Genomic DNA, 23,205 nt, shown 5'->3' on the forward strand with positions numbered 1-23,205 from the left:
TTGTAGAAAAAAAGCAGATCACAGACATGGCACAAAACTAAAGTAATTTCAAATGGCAACTTTCTGGCTTTAAGAAACACTAAAAGAAATCAAGAACAAAAAATGTGGCAGTCAGTAATGGTTACTTTTTTAACCAAGGGGAAAAATTATGGAATCACTCAATTCTAAGGAAAAAATTATGGAATCATGAAAACAAAACACTCCAAAACATCACTAGTATTTTGCTGCACCACCTCTGGCTTTTATAACAGCTTGCAGTCTCTGAGGCATGGACTTAATGAGTGTCAAACAGTACTCTGGCTCCAACTTTCTCTGATTGCTGTTGCCAGATCAGCTTTGCAGGTTGGAGCCTTGTCATGGACCATTTTCTTCAACTTCCACCAAAGATTTTCAATTGGATTGAGATCCGGACTATTTGCAGGCCATGACATTTACCTTATATGTCTTTTTTCAAGGAATGTGGCGACACGCGTTTGGCTTAGTGCCCCCCGGACCTCCCGCTTGCTTACACTCTGGTCATGTTCTTGAGCTGAGGTTATTTCCCTTTTTCCATGGTCTTCAGTGTATGACAGCCTCTGGGCGTCCCATGTGGTCGCAGGTATACTTTATAACGTTGCCCCTTTGGTCTCCACAGGCACCATACTGTTATGATCCAGTGACCTTGGAGCCGCATGAAAACTTTCTCTGGAGTCGGTGGAACCTGTACTGACCGCAAATCCTGAACTAACACCGCAACTAGAAGTAGCCGTGGGGTGTGCCTAACAAACCCTAGACACCTCGACACAGCCGGAGGACTAAATACCCCTATAGATGGAAATAGGAATGCTATCTTGCCTCAGAGCAGACCCCCAAAGGATAGGCAGCCCCCCACGAATAATGGCTGTGAGTAGGAGAAGAATAGACACACGCAGGTAGAAAACAGGATTTAGCAAAAGAGGCCACTCTAGCTAAATAGGAAAGGATAGGACAGATTACTAGGCGGTCAGTATTAAAACCCTTCCAAAAATATCCACAACAGATAATACAAAAAGTTCCACAATCTAACTAAAGACATGGAATGTATATCTGCCACTCCAGAGAATCCAGCAAGACTGAGAAAATACTGACACAATCTAAGCTGGACAAGAAAACACAAAGAATAGCACTGAATTGTGAAGCACACAACATGTGTGCCACAGGAAAAAAAAAATAGACACTTATCTTTGCTGATTTGGCAGAAAGACAGGAGGAACCAGGCAGAGGTCCACACCTCCCAACAACAATTGACAACTGGCAAGGACTAATGAATCCTGCACACCTAAATACCCCAGTCAGAACTGCAATCAGCAGACACACTTGACCAGGACTGCAACCCAGGGACAACTGCATTACCACCTACTACCACCGGAGGGAACCCAAAAGCAGAATTCACAACACATACTTCCACTTTTATTTGGTTGGTATTTAGGATGCCTTTCTAGTAATACATTTTTCCACCTTGGAGGACTAGGAGTATGTCTTGGTAGATCTTCTACTTATGCTATTTTTAGCACTGTATTTATTATTATCTTTATGCCTATGACATTTCCCATGATGTACTGTGCTGGAGTTCTCCCTTTTGAGATCTCATTTAAAGGGAAGGTGCCACCAGTTTTCTTGTAGTTTGTTTTTTTGTGAAATTAAGCTTAAAATAGTAAATAAAATGTATTAATGCAATGTTTGCACTGCTTGCAAACATTTCTATATGAAAAATATTATATATTTTCTTACAAATATATATATTGACCACTAGGGGGAGCATTTTCCGTTTTAGACCTCAAGCAGCTATAGTGAGACTTACCAGCTTTACTGTTAACTGGAAAATTGGGGCAGTAACTGCTGACATCAGCATTTCCCTCCCCTTTTGGGTGGTCTAACATCCCTGGGGCAGAATGAAGAGCAGCATCACAGGGCAGAGCCATTTTGTGTGTGACTGCCCTGTGATCTGCTATCACCAGCAGTTACTGCATCAGAAGCACAGTTAGTTTATGTGGTGTGTATGGAGCAGCACTGTCTGTGCAGAGCTGTCTGTGACTCATCCCTCAGTAAGATAAGAAGGAGCTCCAGGTCTGCAGTGAATGGCCGGGCAATGTGGAGGGAGGGGAGAGATACATTGTATGGCAGAGAGAGGTGTCACCTCTCTCTGCAGGCTGGGAATGCAGTTTAATGGAGTGAATGGAGCTCCTGTGATAGAGAGTAAAGGTACCTTCACACGAAGCGACGCTGCAGCGATAGCGTCAACTATGCTGATCGCTGCAGCGTCGCTGTTTGATCGCTGGAGAGCTGTCACACAAACCGCTCTCCAGCGACCAACGATGCCGAGGTCCCCGGGAAACCAGGGTAAACATCGGGTTGCTAAGCGCAGGGCCGCGCTTAGTAACCCGATGTTTACCCTGGTTACCAGCGTAAAAGTAAAAAAAAAAAAAACACTACATACTCACCTGCGCGTCCTCCGGCGTCCGCTTCCTGCACTGACTGAGCGCCGGCCCTAACAGCAGAGCGGTGACGTCACCGCTGTGCTTTTACTTTCACTTTAGGGCCGGCGCTCAGTCAGAGCAGGAAGCGGACGGCGGGGGACGCGCAGGTGAGTATGTAGTGTTTTTTTTTTTTTTACTTTTACGCTGGTAACCAGGGTAAACATCGGGTTACTAAGCGCGGCCCTGCGCTTAGTAACCCGATATTTACCCTGGTTACCACCGTAAAACATCGCTGGCATCGCTGCTTTTGGTGTCAAACCTGACGATAAACGCCGATCTGACGACCAAAGAAAGTTCTGAACTTTAATCAACGACCAGCGATATCACAGCAGGATCCAGATCGCTGCTGCGTGTCAAACACAACGATATTGCTATCCAGGACGCTGCAACGTCACGGATCGTTGTCGTTCTCGTTGTAAAGTCGTTTCGTGTGAAGGTACCTTTAGTGGAGCTGGGCAGAGAGCACTGGGCTATAATAAAATGGCTGCTAGTCACACCTACAGCAGTGCAGCCCACAGAGGCGTGCCCAGCTCACTGCTAACACCTCTCCAATGTTATAGATAGGGTCCTCGCCGGTCTATTATCTCCTATGTCCATGGGGTGCTGTAAAATGACACTGTTAGTGTCGTGAACTGCTGTGAAACCAAGATGTCAGCCCCCAGTTCCTTCTTTAAACACATATAACACACAAAATCTGTTTCACATGCATTTAAAACTTGGTTATAGCAGCATGTTATGCTACATTACAGTGATTTATTAATAATCTACAAACGCGGTACCTTACCTTTAAGTTACCATCTATTCAGTCGGGTAATTTTTCTGCCACATGTGGACCGTAAAGAGGTCTTTAGCACACAGTCAGTTAGGGACATTTATAATGGTTACTTCATGATACCTACCTGTTACATATTTTTGCAATATTCATTGCTCTAAATATAAGAGGATCATATTTATTGTATAATACTGACTTACAGAGTGGCTCTTCTGTTTTCTTCTTTCAGGCCTTTGAGGGATACTTGTAGAATTGTGTACAAGGAGCAAGAGCCTTTCTCACAATTGTGGATTTTCAATACATTGCTGAATTGTGTGTGTGTAAATATATATATATATATATATATATATATATATATATATATATATATATATATATATATATATATATATATATATATATATATATATTGTAAGAGTCATGTCGGTCTGGTAGTCGGGGGCAGGTATATCTCGCCCAGGTATTTGTCCTATGTGAATTAAGCCGCTCAGTATCTTCAGGATACCAAGGGGTTAATAAGTGCAGGAATAAAGGCTGACCAGCTGGAGGTTTCAGGTGTCAGCCTGGGGCACACAGAATGCCTGTCTGTCTGTGTGAGACAAATGTGAGTAAGAGCTGTCCTCATGACCTGTGTTATGTTTGCTGGGTGGGAGTAGCCCCCCCAGTTGTTAGATAGGAACGTGTTTGTTTAGTAAGTGCCGGACAGGCAAGGATTTATTTTTATGATTTGTTTTCTGTATTTGCTTTCACTTTAATAAACCTGACCTCAGGTCAGTCTACCTGGAAACCTGCTGTCGCCTCAGAGTTTAATGCACAAACCACGTGACCTTTGACCCCAGCAAAGGCGATCCCGGAGTGTTTTGTCACATTGTGGTGGAGAACGCGGGCACTCCGTGGCACAGGCGACAGTATGGAAGACGTGGTGAAAGCCCTAGTACAGTCCACTGCCGTACAGCAGCAGGCCACTGCGGCACAGCAGGAAGCTAATCGCTTGATGGCCGCACAGCTGAGGGAGTTACTGGACATGACGGCTGCAGACCGCCAGCTTCTCCAACAGGTGGCGCAGCGCCTGGTGAGCATGCCTGAGGCTGACCCAGAAGCAGAGTCCAGAAAGATCCATGTGAGTCGATACTGGCAAAAGCTGACCGCAGAAGATGACGTTGAGGCGTACCTGACCACGTTTGAGCGGACGGCGTTGAGAGAGAAGTGGCCGAAGGCACAATGGGCCGATTTGATTGCTCCGTTCCTCTCCGGCGAGGCCCAAAAAGCTTACCATGACTTGGACTCGGAAGTCGCTCAGGACTTTGAGAAACTGAAAACTGAGATCCTGGCCCGGCTCGGTGTGACGATGGCTGTCCGTGCACAGAGGGTGCACCAGTGGACCTACCAGCAACATAAACCGGCGCGGTCTCAGATGTTCGACCTGATCTACTTAACAAAGAAATGGCTGCAACCCGAGGAACTGACAACACCCGAAATAATTCAGCGGATTGTCCAGGACAAGTATCTGAGAGTGCTACCTCCAGCGCTGAAAAGGTGGGTAAGCCAAGGAAATCCCACGACAGCGGATCAACTTGTGGAGTTGGTCGAGCGTTATTCCGTGGCAGAAGGACTTCCCGACGAAACCGCTAGCACCCGGTCTGTGCCTTCTCCTCGTGGAACCGGTAAGACTGTTCCAGGGACTGCGGGGGAAGGAAAATTGCCAAAAACTGTGGGGGAGGAACACGGGACTGCTCGCACCCCGAGATCAAGGGTGTCGGACTCTGGTTTCAATAGGGGGCCTGTTAGGTGTTTCCGTTGCCATGAGAAGGGCCATGTTTCTGCGAACTGTCCTGTTACCACTGAACCCATGCAGTGCGACGTTACGGACTCTAAGAAACGCATGTCTTTGGTTACACAGCTAGTAAGTGTGAATGCGGGTCAAAATGATACAGCGAAACACCTGCGTGAATTGTCTGTAGATGGGAAAAATGTTGTGGCATTGCTAGACTCTGGAAGTGTGGTGACTCTGGTGAAAGCCAGTCTGGTGGCACTTCCATCTGGTCCGTCTGATAAATTTTCTGTAACGTGTGTGCATGGTGACACCTGCTCATATCCTACAGCGGTCATATGTATCTCCACTCCCTATGGGTCTGTGCAACACAAAGTGGGACTCGTTCCCGCATTGTTACATGATATAATCCTGGGCAGGGATTTTCCTCATTTCTGGCAGTTGTGGGAGAATCAGTTGCTCCTTCACGGTAGCTGTAACCGTGAATCTTCCCCCATGCCATCTGGAGGTCCCGAGTTCCTAGACGAGACCCCACAGGAAGATGTTGCTGGGGAGGTTATTGAATCTAACCTTCAGTTCCCCTTCTCAGTTATGGCGGGGGAAACTGAGGAAACTCAGCGAGAGGCGGAGGCAGACAGCCATCCAGCACCCTGCCTACCCGATTTGGGAGTTCAGTTGGATGACTTCCACAGCGAACAAATGAAAGATCCTACCCTGACTCAGGCTAGGAAAAATGTAAAAATGATAGATAGCGTACCCGTAGAACCTGACACTAGGCTAGCGTACCCGTACATGGTTCTTGAGAATGATTTACTCTACCAGGTAGAGAAAAAAGGGGAAGACACTGTGCAACAGTTAGTGGTACCCAAACCTTATCGGCGGAAGGTACTGGACCTGGCCCACGGACATATAATGGGGGGACATCTGGGGGTACAAAAAACCATAGAAAGGATATTGCATTGTTTTGTGTGGCCCGGAATACATAATGATGTGCGTATCTATTGAGTCCTGTCCAGAGTGCCAAATCTCGGCACCTAAACCTCGGTTCTGTAGCCCTTTGGTACCCCTCCCTATTATTGGGGTCCCGTTTGAGAGAATTGGGATGGATTTGGTTGGGCCCCTTCCCCGCTCCGCACGTGGGCATCAACATATCCTCGTCATCATGGACTATGCCACTCGTTACCCCGAAGCCATCCCTTTGCGTAACACTGCTACCAAAACGATCGCCAAAGAGTTGGTACAAGTGTTTAGTCGGGTGGGAATTCCAAAACAGATACTCACCGACCAGGGGACTCCCTTTATGTCAAGGGTGATGAAGGAGCTCTGCAGGCTCTTACAAATAGACCAGTTGCGTACGTCAGTCTATCACCCTCAAACAGATGGCCTGGTTGAGCGGTTCAATAAAACCTTAAAACAGATGCTCTGGAAGGCGATAGACAAAGATGGGAAGAACTGGGATTACTTGTTACCCTATTTGCTGTTTGCCATTAGGGAAGTTCCCCAGTCTTCCACAGGATTCTCGCCTTTCGAGCTATTATATGCCCGTCGTCCCCGTGGACTGCTGGACGTCGCAAAAGAAACCTGGGAAGGTCAAGTCACTCCCTTTAAAACGGTGATAGACCATGTAACGCAAATGCAGGACCGGATTGCTGCTATCATGCCCCTTGTTAGGGAACATATGTTACAGGCCCAGGGAGCTCAGAGGCAAAGTTATGATAGAGGCGCCAAGGTCCGTACGTTTGCACCCGGGGATAGGGTGTTGATCCTAAACCCTACGGTGGATAGTAAATTTCTGGCAAAATGGCAGGGCCCCTTTGAGGTCATGGAACGAGTTGGAGAAGTGAACTATAAAGTGCACCAGCCTGGTAAGAGAAAACCAGAGCAGATTTATCATGTGAATCTGATAAAACCCTGGAAAGACCGCGCTGCCCTAACAGCGGATCTGCCCCGTCCGGTTTGCTCACCTACCATACCGGAGGTGCAGATTGCCGAGACTCTCTCTGAACGACAAAAATCTGAGGTTAAGCAGTTTTTGTTACAGAGCCAACAGTTTTTCTCGGAAAAACCTGGCCAGACTAGGCTAGTGAAACATGAGATTGTCACAGAGCCTGGTGTCACAGTTCATGTGAAGCCGTACCGGATTCCGGAAGCACGCCGTGAAGCCGTCTCCCGGGAGGTGAAGGCCATGTTGGACTTAGGAGTCATTGAGGAGTCACACAGCGCCTGGTCCAGTCCAATCGTGTTGATACCTAAGCCGGATGGCTCCATACGGTTTTGTAATGACTTTCGGAAACTGAATGCGGTTTCTAAATTTGATGCCTACCCTATGCCCCGGGTCGATGAGTTGATCGATCGGCTGGGTAAAGCCCGATATATTACGACCCTGGATCTAACAAAGGGGTACTGGCAGATCCCTCTGGCCGAGGCGGCCAGAGAGAAGACGGCATTTGCTACACCGGAAGGGCTGTTCCAATATATCTACATGCCGTTTGGACTTCACGGAGCCCCAGCAACGTTCCAGAGATTGATGGATCGAGTCTTGAGGCCCCACAGGCAGTACGCCTCTGCCTACCTAGACGACATCATAATTTACAGCGTGGACTGGGAAGCTCACCTCCGGAAGGTACAGGCGGTGATTGGTGACCTGAGAGACGCAGGCTTAACGGCGAATCCTAAGAAATGTCACATCGGCCTTGAAGAAGCCCGATACTTGGGCTACGTGATTGGCAGAGGAGTGGTTAAGCCCCAGATCGACAAAATACAGGCAATTCAGGGCTGGCCGCAACCAGTGAACAAGAAACAAGTTCAAGCTTTCCTGGGCATTGCCGGCTATTATCGCCGGTTCATACCCAACTTTGCGGCCATGGCTACCCCCTTGACGGATCTTACCAAAGGAAGGGATTCCGTCATGGTAAAATGGTCCTCAGCGGCTGAAGAGGCCTTCCACAGTCTGAAACGGGCTTTGTGCTCTCAGCCCGTACTAGTGACTCCTGATTTCAGCAGCGAGTTTGTGGTGCAAACTGATGCTTCTGATACTGGTGTCGGAGCTGTACTTTCCCAGGTAAGGGACGGAGTCGAACACCCGGTCCTCTACCTCAGTCGGAAACTGAATGTACATGAGCAGAGGTATGCCGTGATTGAAAAAGAGTGCCTAGCCATCAAATGGGCTCTCGACTCCCTCAAATATTACCTGGCAGGTAGGAAGTTTAGGCTGGTCACGGACCATGCCCCTCTCAAGTGGATGCATCTCCACAAGGACCGTAATAGTCGGGTAACCCGGTGGTTCCTTGCCCTGCAGGCTTACTCTTTCACGGTGGAGCACCGCCCCGGGGTGCAGATGGGGAACGCTGATGCCCTGTCCCGAGTACACTGTTTCGAGATTATTCTTGCTCGACCTGAGTGGTCTGAGCAGGGGGGGAGGATATGTAAGAGTCATGTCGGTCTGGTAGTCGGGGGCAGGTATATCTCGCCCAGGTATTTGTCCTATGTGAATTAAGCCGCTCAGTATCTTCAGGATACCAAGGGGTTAATAAGTGCAGGAATAAAGGCTGACCAGCTGGAGGTTTCAGGTGTCAGCCTGGGGCACACAGAATGCCTGTCTGTCTGTGTGAGACAAATGTGAGTAAGAGCTGTCCTCATGACCTGTGTTATGTTTGCTGGGTGGGAGTAGCCCCCCCAGTTGTTAGATAGGAACGTGTTTGTTTAGTAAGTGCCGGACAGGCAAGGATTTATTTTTATGATTTGTTTTCTGTATTTGCTTTCACTTTAATAAACCTGACCTGAGGTCAGTCTACCTGGAAACCTGCTGTCGCCTCAGAGTTTAATGCACAAACCACGTGACCTTTGACCCCAGCAAAGGCGATCCCGGAGTGTTTTGTCACTATATATATATATATATATATTTACACACACACATACACACTAGATGGTGGCCCGATTCATCGGGTATTCTAGAATATGCATGTCCACGTAGTATATTGCACAGCCCGCGTAGTATATTGCCCAGCCACGTACTATATTGCCCAGTGACGTACTATATTGCCCAGTGACATAGTATATTGCCCAGCCCACGTAGTATATTGCCCAGCCACGTAGTATATTGCCCAGCCACGTAGTATATTGCCCAGCCACGTAGTATATTGCCCAGCCACGTAGTATATTGCCCAGTTACGTAGTATACAGTACAGAGCCACGTAGTATATTGCACAGCGACGTAGTATACAGCACAGAGCCACGTAGTATATTGGCCAGCCACGTAGTATACAGAACAGAGCCATGTAGTATACTGCCCAGCCACGTAGTATACAGCACAGAGCCACGTAGTATATTGCCCAGCCATGTATGTCACAGGTTAAAACGTAAAAAATAAACATATACTCACCTTCCGAGGGGCCCCTTGTAGTTCTGTCGCCTGTGTTCGGTGCAGGCGGCAGCTTCCGGTCCCAGGGTGTGATGACGTCGTGGTCACATGACCGTGATGTCACGGCAGGTCCTTCTCGCGCAGGGCCTGCGATGACGTCGCGGTCACATGACCGTGACGTCATGGCAGGTTCTTCTCGCGCAGGCGCGCAGGGCCTGTGATGACGTCGCGGTCACATGACCGTGACGCCATGGAAGGTCCTTCTGGCATACCATCCTTGGCACCGGAACTTCGCGAGGAGCGGGAAAGGCGGCAGAAGGCGAGTATATAATGATTTATTTTTTTTTTATTATTATTTTTAACATTAGATGTTTTTACTATTGACGCCGCATAGGCAGCATCAATAGTAAAAACTTGGTCACACAGGGTTAATAGCGGCGGTAACGGAGTGAGTTACCCGCGGCATAAAGCGGTCCATTACCGCTGGCATTAACCCTGTGTGAGCGGTGACTGCGGGGAATATGGAGCGGGCGCCGGGCACTGACTGCAGGGGAGTAGGGAGGGACTAATCGGACTGTGGCCGCCGCTGATTGGTCGTGCCAGCTGCCTGTCATGGCTGCCGCGACCAATCAGCGATGCGGGATTTCCGTGACGGGAGTTGCCGACAGAAAGACGGAAGTACCCTTAGACAAATATATATATATATATATATATATATATATATATATATATATATATATATATATATAAACACACAGTACAGACCAAAAGTTTGGACAACTTCTTACTTAAATATTTTTCTGTATTTTCATGACTATGAAAATTGTACATTCACACTGAAGGCATCAAAACTACACTGTGTTCCAAATTATTATGCACAAAGAGTTTAGGAGTGATAAGGTTAGAATTTTTTTATTTGTCATTGATGGTGATGTGTCAGGGCTATTTATATCACTGAGAGGGCTATTTATATCACTGAAAGCAATTGCAGATACCTGTGCTAATTAGTTTGGCAGGTGTGTCCAAATAAAGGCAAGACTACTTAAGAAGGCTGTTCCACATTATTAAGCAGCCTACATTTTTTGCCAAAATGGGAAAGAAAAAGGATGTGTCGGCTGCTGAGAAGCAACAAATTGTGGAGTATTTAGGTCAAGGCATGACTACAATCAACATTGCCAAGACACTTCATCGTGATCATCGCACAATCAAGAAGTATGTAGCTGATTCCCAGCACACACGTGTGCGTGCTGATAAGGAAAAATTGAGGACTCTTTCCAACAGGCAATTGCGTAAGGTTAAAAGAGCAGCTGCAAAAATGCCTTGTCATAGCAGCAGGCAAGTTTTTGAAGCTGCTGGTGCCTCCAACGTCCCCAGAACAACAAGATGCAGGGTCCTTCAGAGGTTTGCAGCTGTGCGTAAGCCATCCTATCGACCACCTCTATCCACTGCACACACAAAAACGGCTCCAGTGGGCCAAACGATACATGAAGACTGACTTCCAAACTGTTTTGTTCACCGATGAGTGCCGTGCAACGCTCAATGGTCCAGATGGATGGAGTGGAGGATGGCTGGTTGATGGACACCCCATGAAAACACGGCTAAGGCGCCAACAAGGAGGAGGTGGAGTAATGTTTTGGGCTGGAATCATGGGAAGAGAGATTGTCGGCCCCTTTATGATCCCTGAAGGGGTAAAGATTAACTCCATAATCTATGTTGAGTTTCTAAAACAACACTTCCTGCCATGGTTCAAGAGGAAGAACTGTGCTTTCCGCAGCAAGATCATTTTCATGCATGATAATGCACCGTCTCATGCTGCAAAAAACACATCTGCATCTCTGGCTGCTATGGGCATAAAAGAGGACAAACTTATGGTGTGGCCACCATCTTCCCCTGACCTCAACCCCATTGAGAACCTCTGGAGCATCATCAAAAGGAGTGTCTATGATGGCGGGAGGCAGTTCACATCTAAGCAACAGCTCTGGGAGGGTATTCTGTCCACATGCAAAACAATTGAAGCAGAAACCATCCAAAAACTGACAAATTCAATGGACGAGAGAGTTCAGAAGCTTTTTTCGAACAAGGGGTCCTATGTGCAAATGTAACATCACCTAGAATAAAGTTTTCACTTGAAAACTGTTTGATTTCATTTTGTAATAAGCTGATAATGCTTATATCTTCACAATTGACCATTTTTTTGTTCAAAATAAAAAAAAAAAAAAAGGTTGAAAACTCTGCTGTGCATAATAATTTGGAACATGCATTTTGAGTGTTTATTTTTTTTTAAAGATACTGTTTTCATAGGCAGTTTGTTCCAAAACATTGCAATTATACTAGAATAGTAGATGACTGGAAAATAACAATGACTGCAATTCAGATAGGTAATTTAGAGAAAATTTGAGGAAATATTATTTGCATAATAATTTGGAACACAGTGTATGAATTAACACATATGGAATTATATACTTAAAGTGTGAAACAACTGAAATTGTGTCTTATATTCTAGGTTCTTCAAAGTAGCCACCTTTTGCCATTCTCATCACGAGAATGCCAAGAGTGTGCAAAGCAGTCATCAAAGCAAAAGGTGGCTACTTTGAAGAACCTAGAATATAAGACATAATTTCAGTTGTTTCACACTTTTTTGGTTAAGTACCGTATATACTCGAGTATAAGCCGAGATTTTCAGCCCCAAAAAATGGGCTGAAAGTGCCCCTCTCGGCTTATACTGGAGTCATGGAAGGCGGGGGGGGTCGGTGGGTGAGGGGGAGCGACGCCTGTCAAATACTCACCTGCTCCCGGCGCTCCTGACACGGTCCCTGCATGTCCCACGGTCTTCGGGAGCGGCAGCTTCTTCCCCTGTTCAGCGGTCACTGGTACTGCTCATTAAAGTAATGAATATGGACTCCACTCCCATAGGGTTGGAGCCGCATATTCATTACTGTAATGAGCGGTACCATGTGACCGCTCACTACAGGAAGAAGCTGCCGCTCCCGAAGACCGTGGGACATGCAGGGACCGTGCCAGGAGCAGGTGAGTATTTCATATTCACCTTCCTTCGTTCCACCGCCGCCCCATCTTCCGCGTCCTCTGCAGTGAATGTTCAGGTCAGAGGGCGCGATGACGTATTAGTGTGCGCGCTGCCCTCTGCCTGAACAGTCAGTGCGGAGAGACGGGACGCTGAGGAGCAACGACAAGAGGTGCGTATGTCTTTTTTTTTTAGCGCAGCAGCAGCATCACATGTGGCACAATGCTGTATGGAGCGCCTATGGGGCCATAAAGAACTGCATGGAGCATTATATGGAGCACCTATGGGGCCATAACTGCATGGAGCATTATATGGAGCATCTATGGGGCCATAAAGAACTGCATGGAGCATTATATGGGGCCATAAAGAACTGCATGGAGCATTATATGGGGCCATAAAGAACTGCATGGAGCATTATATGGGGCATCTATGGGGCCATAAAGAACTGCATGGAGCATTATATGGAGCACCTATGGGGCCATAAAGAATTGCATGGAGCATTATATGGAGCACCTATGGGGCCATAACTGCATGGAGCATTATATGGGGCATCTATGGGGCCATAAAGAACTGCATGGAGCATTATATGGAGCACCTATGGGGCCATAAAGAATTGCATGGAGCATTATATGGAGCACCTATGGGGCCATAACTGCATGGAGCATTATATGGGGCATTTATGGGGCCATAAAGAACTGCATGGAGCATTATATGGGGCATTTATGGGGCCATAAAGAACTGCATGGAGCATTATAAGGGGCATCTTATGGGGCCATAAAGAACTGCATGGAGCATTATATGGGGCATATTTGTATATGGAGCATCTTATGGGCCCATAATGAACTGTATGGAGCATTATATGGGGCCTATTTTGTATGGAGCATCTTATGGGGCAATAATGAACTGTATGGAGCATTATATGGGGCTCCTGATTCAATATGGATATTCAAAAACACTTAACCTACTGATGTCCCAATTAATTTTACTTTTATTGGTATCTATTTTACATTTACCGGTAGCTGCTGCATTTTCCACCCTAGGCTTATACTCGAGTCAATAAGTTTTCCCAGTTTTTTGTTGCAAAATTAGGGGGGGGGGGGGGGGGGTGTCAGCTTATACTTGGGTCGGCTTATACTTGAGTATATACGGTATATAATTCTATATGTGTTAATTCATAGTTTTGATGCCTTCAGTGTGAATGTACAATTTTCATACTCATGAAAATACAGAAAAATCTTTAAATGAGAAGGTGTGTCCAAACTGTTGGTCTGTACTGTATGTTGGACTACATTCAGGAGAATTTGGTCAGGGTGTTCATTTAGAAATCCTCCGCTCCTGCTGGGGCCAGGTTTTTCTTCATTAAGAAGAAGGATGTATCACTCCGACCCTGTATTGACTATCGAGGTCTCAACCAGATCACGGTGAAGAATAAACACTCTATCCCATTGATTCCGGAGTTGTTCGACCGATCAAGAGGAGCCAGGATCTTCACCAAATTAGATTGAAGAGGTGCCTACAACCTACTCTGCATTTGCCGGGAATACGAATGGAAGACGGCTTTTAAACACCACCAGGGACAGACAATATGAATACCGAGTGATGCCCTTCGGTCTCAGTAATGCACTGGCAGTTTTTCAAGAATTTGCCAATGACATCTTCCAGGACCTGCTTTATTCTGCATATTTGTGTATCTAGACGATATTCTTGTATTTTCCTCGTTTCTGGCCTCCCACAGACTGGCAGTTTGGCAGGTTCTTTAGCGACTGAGGGAGAAATCACCTCTACGCCAAGTATGAGAAATGCTTTTCGAACAGTCCTCTCTTCCTTCTTGTGTTACATTATCTCAGATACCAAACTCAGGATGGATCCTGAGAAAGTCTCTTCCATCCTTAAATGGCCACTGCCTGTGGCAGTCAAAGCAATTCAGCGATTCCTTGGCTTTGCTAATTACTATTGGCAATACATTTCCTTACTTCTCCACGCAGACCGCTCTTATCTCTGCTACGACCCGAAAGGGAGCCAATCCGAAGAACTGGTCCTCAAAGGCTGAAGAGGCCTTCCGATCTCTTTAACGGACCTTCACCACCACTCCAGTTCTGCATCGCCCAGATTTGAACTAACAGTTCTTCCTAGAGGTGGACACATTCTCGTTAGAGGCTGGAGCTGTGCTCACCCAGAAGGCCTCCTCGGGTCGCCACGTGTCCTGCGGTTTCTTTTCTAAGGCCTCTCCTTCTGAGCAGAGCTACTCTATTGGGGATCGAGAGTTACTCACCATTAAGATGGCTATGGAGGAGTGGCGTTACCTGCTGGAGGGTGCAGTCTATCCTGTGATCATTTACACGGACCATAAGAACCTGACATATCTCCAGTCCGTCCAGAGACTTAATCCACGGCAAGCTAGGTGGTCTTTACTTTTTGCTCGCTTTAACTTCCTTTTGAATTTCAGGTCCGGTGACAAGAACATCAGGGCAGATACCCTCTCTCGCTCTTTTCTGTCCGAGGATCAAGAGGAGGATCCACACTTTATAATTGAGCCATCTAGGATGGTCACTGTCGCTCCAAGAAGGAGCAAGTTTTGTCTTGGGGCCACTTGTCCAAGGTGGCTGGTCATGCGGGACAAAGGAAAACTCTACAGTTGATTTCTCGCCACTACTGGTGGCTGTCCATGTGGAAAGAGATCTATGCTTATGTGGCTGCCTATCTGATTTGTGCTCCCAATAAAGTCCCCAGATGACATCCTGCCAGCTCTCTCCTGCCATTAACCACACCATCTGGTCCATTGCAGCACATAGCTATGGACTTCATTACAAATTTGCCAGTATCCGAGGGTTGCACCGTCATCTGGGTAGTGGTGGATCGCTTCTCTAAAATGGCATGCTTTACCGCATTGCCTGCTCTTCAATCTGCTCCTGAACTGGCTGACAGCTTCATCAAACACATTTTCCACCTTGCACGGATTTCCTCTTCACATTGTGTCCGATCGAGGTTCGCAGTTCACTCCCAAATTCTGGCGAGCTCTCTGTAAACATCTGGATATCATCTTGGATTTCTCATCAGCCTATCACCCCCAGTTCAATGGGAAAGTGGAGCGTGGCAACCAGGTCCTGGGAAATTACCTGCGACACTTCGTCAATGCCCACCATAATGATAGGTGTATGAGCAGTTTCACCCAATCATGTTGGTGAAGCCTCGGGAGAATCTCTGTTCTACATTGTGTACAGTCAGCAACCAGAGGTTCCCCTCCTGGTGACAGTTTCTTCTGATGTCCCTGTGGCAGATGTCCTCTCCAAGGATTTTGTGAAGTTGTGGGAGGACACAAAAGTCACTTTAGAAGCGTCCTCCGCCCGTATGAAGAGACATGCAAACAAAAGGCGTCTGGATCCTCTGTGCTTCCATCCTGGTGACAAGGTAGGGCTTTCATCCAGTTACGTCTGGCTGATAGTTCCGTTTTACAAGTTGGGTCCTCATTTTATCAGGCCTTTCGAGGTGTTGAAGTGGATCAACGAGGTCTCCTATAAACTGAAGTTGCCTCCTTTTCTGCGGATTCCAAATTCCTTCCATGTATCTCTACTAAAGCAGGTCATCCTGAGTCCCTTCTTCAAGGATCCCAGTACCACGCCCATGCCAATAGCCTCGGTTGATGTTTTTGAAGTGGAGAACATCTTGGCCATGAAGAAGGTGAGCGGCAAGACCTTCTTCCTCCCTGACTGTTAGGGATTTGGTCCTGAAGAAAAGTCCTGGGAGCCTAAGGAGAATATTCACACGATTCTTCTCAGGAACTTCCTAGATGGCTTGAAGAGGAGGGGGCGTAAGGGGGGGGGGGTAGTGTTGGCACCACGTCGGATCCCTGCTCTGACAGGCAGGGTTGCCGACGTGTCTCTTCAGTCACCCATGCTGCAGTCAGTCCTTCCCTTCCCCATGCTCGGCATGCTTCCAGCTGGTTCTCTAGCCATGTCCTTAGGGCACGCGTGCATGCACTCCCGCCCTCTTAACCCCTTTACCCCCGAGGGTGGTTTACATGTTAATGACCGGGCCAATTTTTACAATTCTGACCACTGTCCCTTTTTGAGGTAATAACACTGGAATGCTTCTATGGATCCCTGTGATTCTGACATTGTTTTCTCGTGGCATATTGTTCTTCATGCTAGTGGTAAAATTTTGGTGCTTCACAGGAATTTTTGGAATATTTTAAAAAAAAATAACATTTAACTTTCTTTTTTTCACAAAAAATTTACCTCAGATTCAATTTTTTAAATTTTACCTACGGAGAAATTGGACCCCAAAAGTTTTGTGCAGTTTCTCCTGAGTACGCTGATACCCCCCATATGGGCAGGTAAACCACTGTTTGGGCAAACAGCAGAGTTCTTAAAGGAAGGAGCGCCGTTTGGCTTTTCAATGCAAAATTGGCTGGAATTGAGATCAGACATCATGTCGTGTTTGGAGAGGCTTGATGTGCCTAAACAGTGGAACCCCCCAATTCTAACTCCAACCCTAACCCTAATGGGAAAATGGAAATAAAAACATTTTTTAATTTTATTATTTTTCCCTAACTAAGGGGGTGATAAAAGGGGGTTTGATTTACTATTCATAGTGGGTTTTTATGTTTGGCAGCTGTCACACACTAAACGACACTTTTTATTGTGTCTCCCCTTTTTCCTCATAGTATGTAAGCTTGCGAGCAGGGCCCTCATTCCTCTTAGAATTTGTTTGAGCTGTGTTTATTGTTTTGCTGTAATGTCTATTGTCTGTACAAGTCCCCTCTATAATGTAAAGTGCTGCAGAATATATTGGTGCTATATAAATAAAAAAATATTATTATTTATTGCAAAAAATTGTTTTTGCATCACCATATCTTGAGAGCTATAATTTTTCCATATTTTGGCCCACAAAGTCATATGAGGTCTTATTTTTTGCAGGATGAGTTGACATTTTTGTAGGCACCATTTTTGGGCACATTACATTTTTCGATCGCTTTTTATTCCGATTTTAAACAAAAAACAGCAATTCATGAATTTCTTTTTTATTTTTGGGAAGGAGGGGGGTGTTTATACCGTTCCGCGTGTGGTAAAATTGATAAGCTAGTTTTATTTTTCGGGTCAGTATGATAACAGCGATACATCATTTATACTGTATCTTTTTTTTTGTTTTGGCAATTTTATACAATAAAAACTATTTTATATAAAAAATAATTATTTTTGCCTCGCTTTATTTTGAGAGCTATAACTTTTTAATTTTCTTGCTGACAACGCTTGTTTTTTGCGGGACAAGATGACGTTTTCAGCGGTACCATGCTTATTTATATCCGTATTTTTGATCGAGTGTTATTCCACTTGTTCGGCGGTATGATGATAAAGCATTGCTTTTTTGCCTTTTTTTTTTTTTTTTTACGGTGTTCACTAGTGGGACAGTTTAAGGGTATGTGCACACGTTGCGGAAAGGTGTGCGGATTTTTCCGCACCGATTTTGATAAATCCGCACATCGGATTTACTGCGGAATTACCGCGGTTTTTGTGGGGATTCCACCTGCGGATTTCTATTGAGGAGCAGGTGTAAACCGTTGCGGAATCCACACAAAGAATTGACATGCTCGTTTTTTTCCGCAACATGTGCACTGCGAATTTAATTTTCCCATAGGTTTACATGGTACTGTAAACTCATGGAAAACTGCTGCGAATCTGAAGCAAAGTCTGCAGCGTGTGCACATACCCTTATAGGTCGGGATGTTAGAGACGCGGCAATACTAAATATGTGTACTTTTATTGTGTAGATTTTTTTTAATTTAAATATTTATTGATTGAATAAATATTGTTTTTTTATTAATATTTTTTTTTAATTTAATTCTTAGTTTTACACTGTGTCCCACTATGGGACACATTTTGTGCAGGCTGATCGCTTCTATAGTATGCAGATCTGCATGCTATAGAAGCTGTCAGCACTGCACGGAGTTGCACACTGACCTGAGAGATTTCCTGGTTATCACTGTGCATGACCGGAGGTCTCTCAGCAGTGGAGACCCGGATGTCATCGTGACAACATCGGGTCTCCATGGCAGCGATCGGGACCATGTGTCATGCCGCGGGGCCTCCGATCTAAAAGCAGAGGGGCTATCAGCCCCTGTGCCGGCTCCGGAACGCTGTGATCATGTTTGCACTTGCTATTTCCTCCCCAGCCATTGGCTATGGGACATTGCGTATATATTGCTTCCTCCCCAATGGGGAGGAGCCTGAGCAACCTTCCTGTTTCACAATCTAAGTTGTGTAAGGTTGCATACCAGTCCCCGCTGCACTCAGCTGTAGACCCTACTTGCTGCATTCTAATACAGACCTTGCCTGCTGCACTCTACTGCAGATCCTGCCTGCTGCACTCTAATGCAGATCCCGTCAGCTGCACTCTAATGCAGATCCCGTCAGCTGCACTCTAATGCAGATCCCGTCAGCTGCACTCTAATGCAGATCCCGTCAGCTGCACTCTAATGCAGATCCCGTCAGCTGCACTCTAATGCAGATCCCGTCAGCTGCACTCTAATGCAGATCCCGTCAGCTGCACTCTAATGCAGATCCCGTCAGCTGCACTCTAATGCAGATCCCGTCAGCTGCACTCTAATGCAGATCCCGTCAGCTGCACTCTAATGCAGATCCCGTCAGCTGCACTCTAATGCAGATCCCGTCAGCTGCACTCTAATGCAGATCCCGTCAGCTGCACTCTAATGCAGATCCCGTCAGCTGCACTCTAATGCAGATCCCGTCAGCTGCACTTGGATGCGAACTGTCTGCTACATTCTAATACAAACTCTGCCAGCTGCTCCCTCCAGTCTGTCCTATGGGTCCAGCTGCTGTGCATGCGTTGGTCTGCCCTGGAGTGGCACCTGGCATTCATCAGGAGCCAAGTCTAACCTCACTATCAGAGGCTCTAGTAAATAGTCAGGTGTTCGCTTGGTCACACCCCTCCAGGTTCTCCACAGTCTGTGGCACAGTGGTTCCACAAACCACGTGCATGACAGGAAGTCAGCCAACATACAGAAGGGTGTAAAGATCAAGAATAAGAGGCTGATATACAGCATTCTATAATGCTGTATATCTGCCCCCAACATGATCTGTAAGAGAAGAAAAATAACTTTCATTATACTCACCTGTGGGGCAGGCTGGCCCAAGGGGTGTCTCTCTTCTTTGTCTGGCGCCTCCCATCTTCTTACGATCACCATCCTCCTGCTTGCTTCATGTGGATGATGCGTCCCTGCGTCATCCACAGTCTCCTCGTCTCCGCACTCCTGCACAGGCGTACTTCTCTGCCCTGTTGAGGGCAGAGCAAAGAACAGCAGTACGCAGGTGCCGGGGCTCATTGACCTTTCTAGATGCCTGCGCACTGCAGTACTTTGCTCTGCCCTCAACAGAGTAGATAAGCACACCTGCGCAGGAGCGCGATGGCGGGGAAACTGTGTGGGTGATACAGGGACGCATCATCCACACGAACCAAGCAGGAGGACGGCATTCCAAGAAGATGGGAGGCACTGGACCACGAAGAGCGACACCCCTCAGACCGGACATCCCAACAGGTGAGTATAAGGCTGGGGTCATACTAGTCTGTAATACGGACGAGTGCTATGCTATAAAAAAAAAATCGCATAGAACTCGGACCAATGTTAATCTATGGGGCAGCTCCCATCGTCCGTATTACGCATGCGAGTGAAATAGCAGCATGCTGCAATTGTCCGCGTATCTCAGCTGAGAAACACCAATGCAAGTTTATGGGTGCGAGAAAAAATAGCACAGCACACAGACCATGTGTGTGACTTGCGAGAAATTGTCAGGCATTGGGCAGGAGACAGGATATTGGCTCAGCCATTATTTGCTCATTTTGCAAGTGTGTGAAAATCTCACCATACGGTTGAGAAATAAAAACATCCTGGCATTGCACACGGATGAGATACGGATCACCATACGGAGAACATTTGTGCGTTTCTCAGCAGACAAAATCGGACAGGTTTTTTATACATTGTGTGTGACCCTGGCCTAATAAAGTTATTTTTCGTCTCTTCCAGGTTGATTTGGGGGTTTATATACAGCATTATAGAATGCTGTATATCAGCCCTAAAAGGTGATGGCCGTAACTTATATGGGCCAAAACTGGTGACACGTTCCCCTTAACTACTCTGACCTCATGGGACTCAGTGCCACAGTTTGTTTCTACAGTCACTCTGGCAACAGGGTAGTCCTTGGATGCCCCGGAGCTTCCCGAGGATCAACTGGTGGGATAGTGTGGCCCTTACCAGAGTCACGAAACTCCAAGAGTCCAGATACCAGTACTCCATTTATTGTCACAGGACATGCCTGCGGCCCCTCACTGGGCTGATAGTCCACGCTGCAGGCCGAATAGGCATGATACGAACAGTGCCTCCCTATGCTGCAGTCCATCTGTTCGGTGGACATTGGACAACAGACGGCTATGTGCCCAGGACTGTGACACCTCCAACAAATTAAGTCCTTACCAGCAGCCTTTAGGAACCCCTCAGCAGCTTCTTGGGACCTCAAACCCCCCCCCCCCCAGTTGATGCTCTACTACCCTTCTTTTGAGAGTGAGATTTCTTCTTGGTACCCCAGTATAGGGATGCAACAATGCCCCGTTTCCAGTTTAAAGACTTCTCAACCAACTGTTACCTCACTACTAAGCCAACCAGGTTATCTACATTCTGGGGTTCTCCCTGGGCAACCCAAGTCGACATCGGCTTAGGAAGGGAGTCCATAAATCTGTCCAGAACAACATGCTCGACCATCTGGATAAATCGAACATTTGGGAGTGAGGGGGATTGTCACCGCAATATGCCCAGTGGTGAACCCTTTGTGCTCTGACAAACACAGTGACTCATGAGATTGCCAATTTCTGTTTGGCATACAAAACAGGTTTCAGTTCTCTTTAATATGAGTTCAGCTCTAGAAATATCATCTCCAGACACACTGAACACTGAATGAGTCCAAAGGCTCCACATTTACTTATTGGACAACACCCTGGGCTGGAGATAAGGTGAACAGCCTCCCACCCACTCTTCAGCTGTTCACAAAAAGCCGGATTACTCACCGGTAATGCCCTTTTAATGAGCCACGACAGCACCCACTTTGAGAGAGGGACCCGCCCATAGGAACAGGAAACCTACAGAGATAAAAGGGCGGCCCCCCTCTCCTCCTCAGTTGTTTTTCAGAGTACAAGAGGAACCGCCATTGTTAAATTAGTATACATTCTTAATTATTAGTACATTTTATTATATCTATAATCACCCATGAGAATATTTTGTATTAATAACTATACATATCTACAAGGGTGGGAAGTGACAGGGTGCTGTCGTGGCTCATTAAAAGGGCATTACCGGTGAGTAATCCGGCTTTTTACCCTTCGCCACGACAGCACCCACTTTGAGAGACTTTCAGAGACCCTTCACCTGGGTGGGATTACCGTACTAAGGACGGCTCTCCCGAATGCCAAGTCAGAAGCGGAAGACAGATCAAGCCTATAGTGTCTATAGAAAGTTGAAGGCGACGACCAGGTTGCGGCCTTACATATGAGCTCGATGGGAATGTCTTTATTCTCCGCCCACGAGGATGATACGGCTCGAGCTGAATGCGCCTTTACTCCCTCTGGAGGACTTTCGCCTTTTGACAAGTATGCAAGATGGATAGCCTCTCTGATCCACCGGGACAAGGTAGCTTTCGTGACTCCATGGCCTTTTCGATGACCCTGAAAAGACACAAACAGAGCCCTACTCTGTCTGCAAGAGCGGGTTCTGTCTATGTAGCCCAGGACTGCTCTTTTAACATCAAGCATATGTAGTTTTTCCTCTTCTGAATTTGCTGGATTATCATAAAAGGAAGGTAGAAAAATCTCTTGGGCTCTATGGTATTTTGTAGCTACCTTAGGGAGGTATGAAGGATCAGGTTTGAGGACTATCCTATCCTGATATGTTATTAGGAATGGAGGGTCTATAGAGAGGGCCTGGATGTCACCCACTCTTCTGGCAGAAGTTAAGGCTATCAGTAAAGCTACCTTGTATGTGATGTTTTTAAGAGGGATAGAATATAAAGGTTCAAAGGGAGGACCAGATAAGGAGTCTAGGACTAGATTCAGGTCCCAGGGTGGCAGGCGTGGAACATGAACCGGTGTACACCTTTCGCATGCCCTAATAAATCTAGTTACCCATCTATTACTAGCAATGTTAGCACTATAGAGGGCTCCCAGGGCAGACACTTGAACTCTCAGAGTATTAACTGATAACCCCATCTCACGACCTTTCTGTAAAAATTCAAGGATGGCTTTAATAGGAACCTTAGAGAAGGGTTCTGTATAGAAGTTGAGGAATTTTCTCCATACTCTGCTATAGATTAGAGTTGTAGATTTTTTTCTGCTCAACAGTAATGTATTGATTAGTTCTTGAGAAAACCCTCTTAAAGTTAGTATCTGCCTCTCAAGTTCCACGCCGTGAGGTGGAGGCCCTTTACTTGTGGATGGTAGAATGGACCCTGAAAGAGTAGGTCTGTAGTCACTGGCAGAATCCACGGATCGCAAACTGACATCGCTCGAAGACAGGAGAACCAAGGCCTCTTTGGCCAAAATGGAGCTATCAGAATCACCTTTGATTTTTCTTCTCTTATTTTCTTGACCACCAAAGGAATTAGCATCATTGGTGGGAAGGCGTAGGCTAGATCGTAATTCCATGGATACTGGAGCGAGTCTACTAGATCTGGACGATCTGCCATATTCAGGGATGCAAACATTGGTACTTGCCTGTTGCTCCTGGTC

General features: G+C 46.5%; 1 protein-coding gene across 4 annotated transcripts in view; it reads right to left on the reverse strand.

The window, feature by feature from the left end:
* Positions 1-23,205, reverse strand: part of LOC143764846 (uncharacterized) — a 66,426-nt gene that overhangs the window by 36,758 nt on the left and 6,463 nt on the right. The gene's annotated exons all lie outside the window — the stretch shown is intronic.

This window comes from Ranitomeya variabilis, chromosome 4, assembly GCF_051348905.1.
Source record: "Ranitomeya variabilis isolate aRanVar5 chromosome 4, aRanVar5.hap1, whole genome shotgun sequence".
Classification (NCBI taxonomy): Eukaryota; Metazoa; Chordata; class Amphibia; order Anura; family Dendrobatidae; genus Ranitomeya; species Ranitomeya variabilis.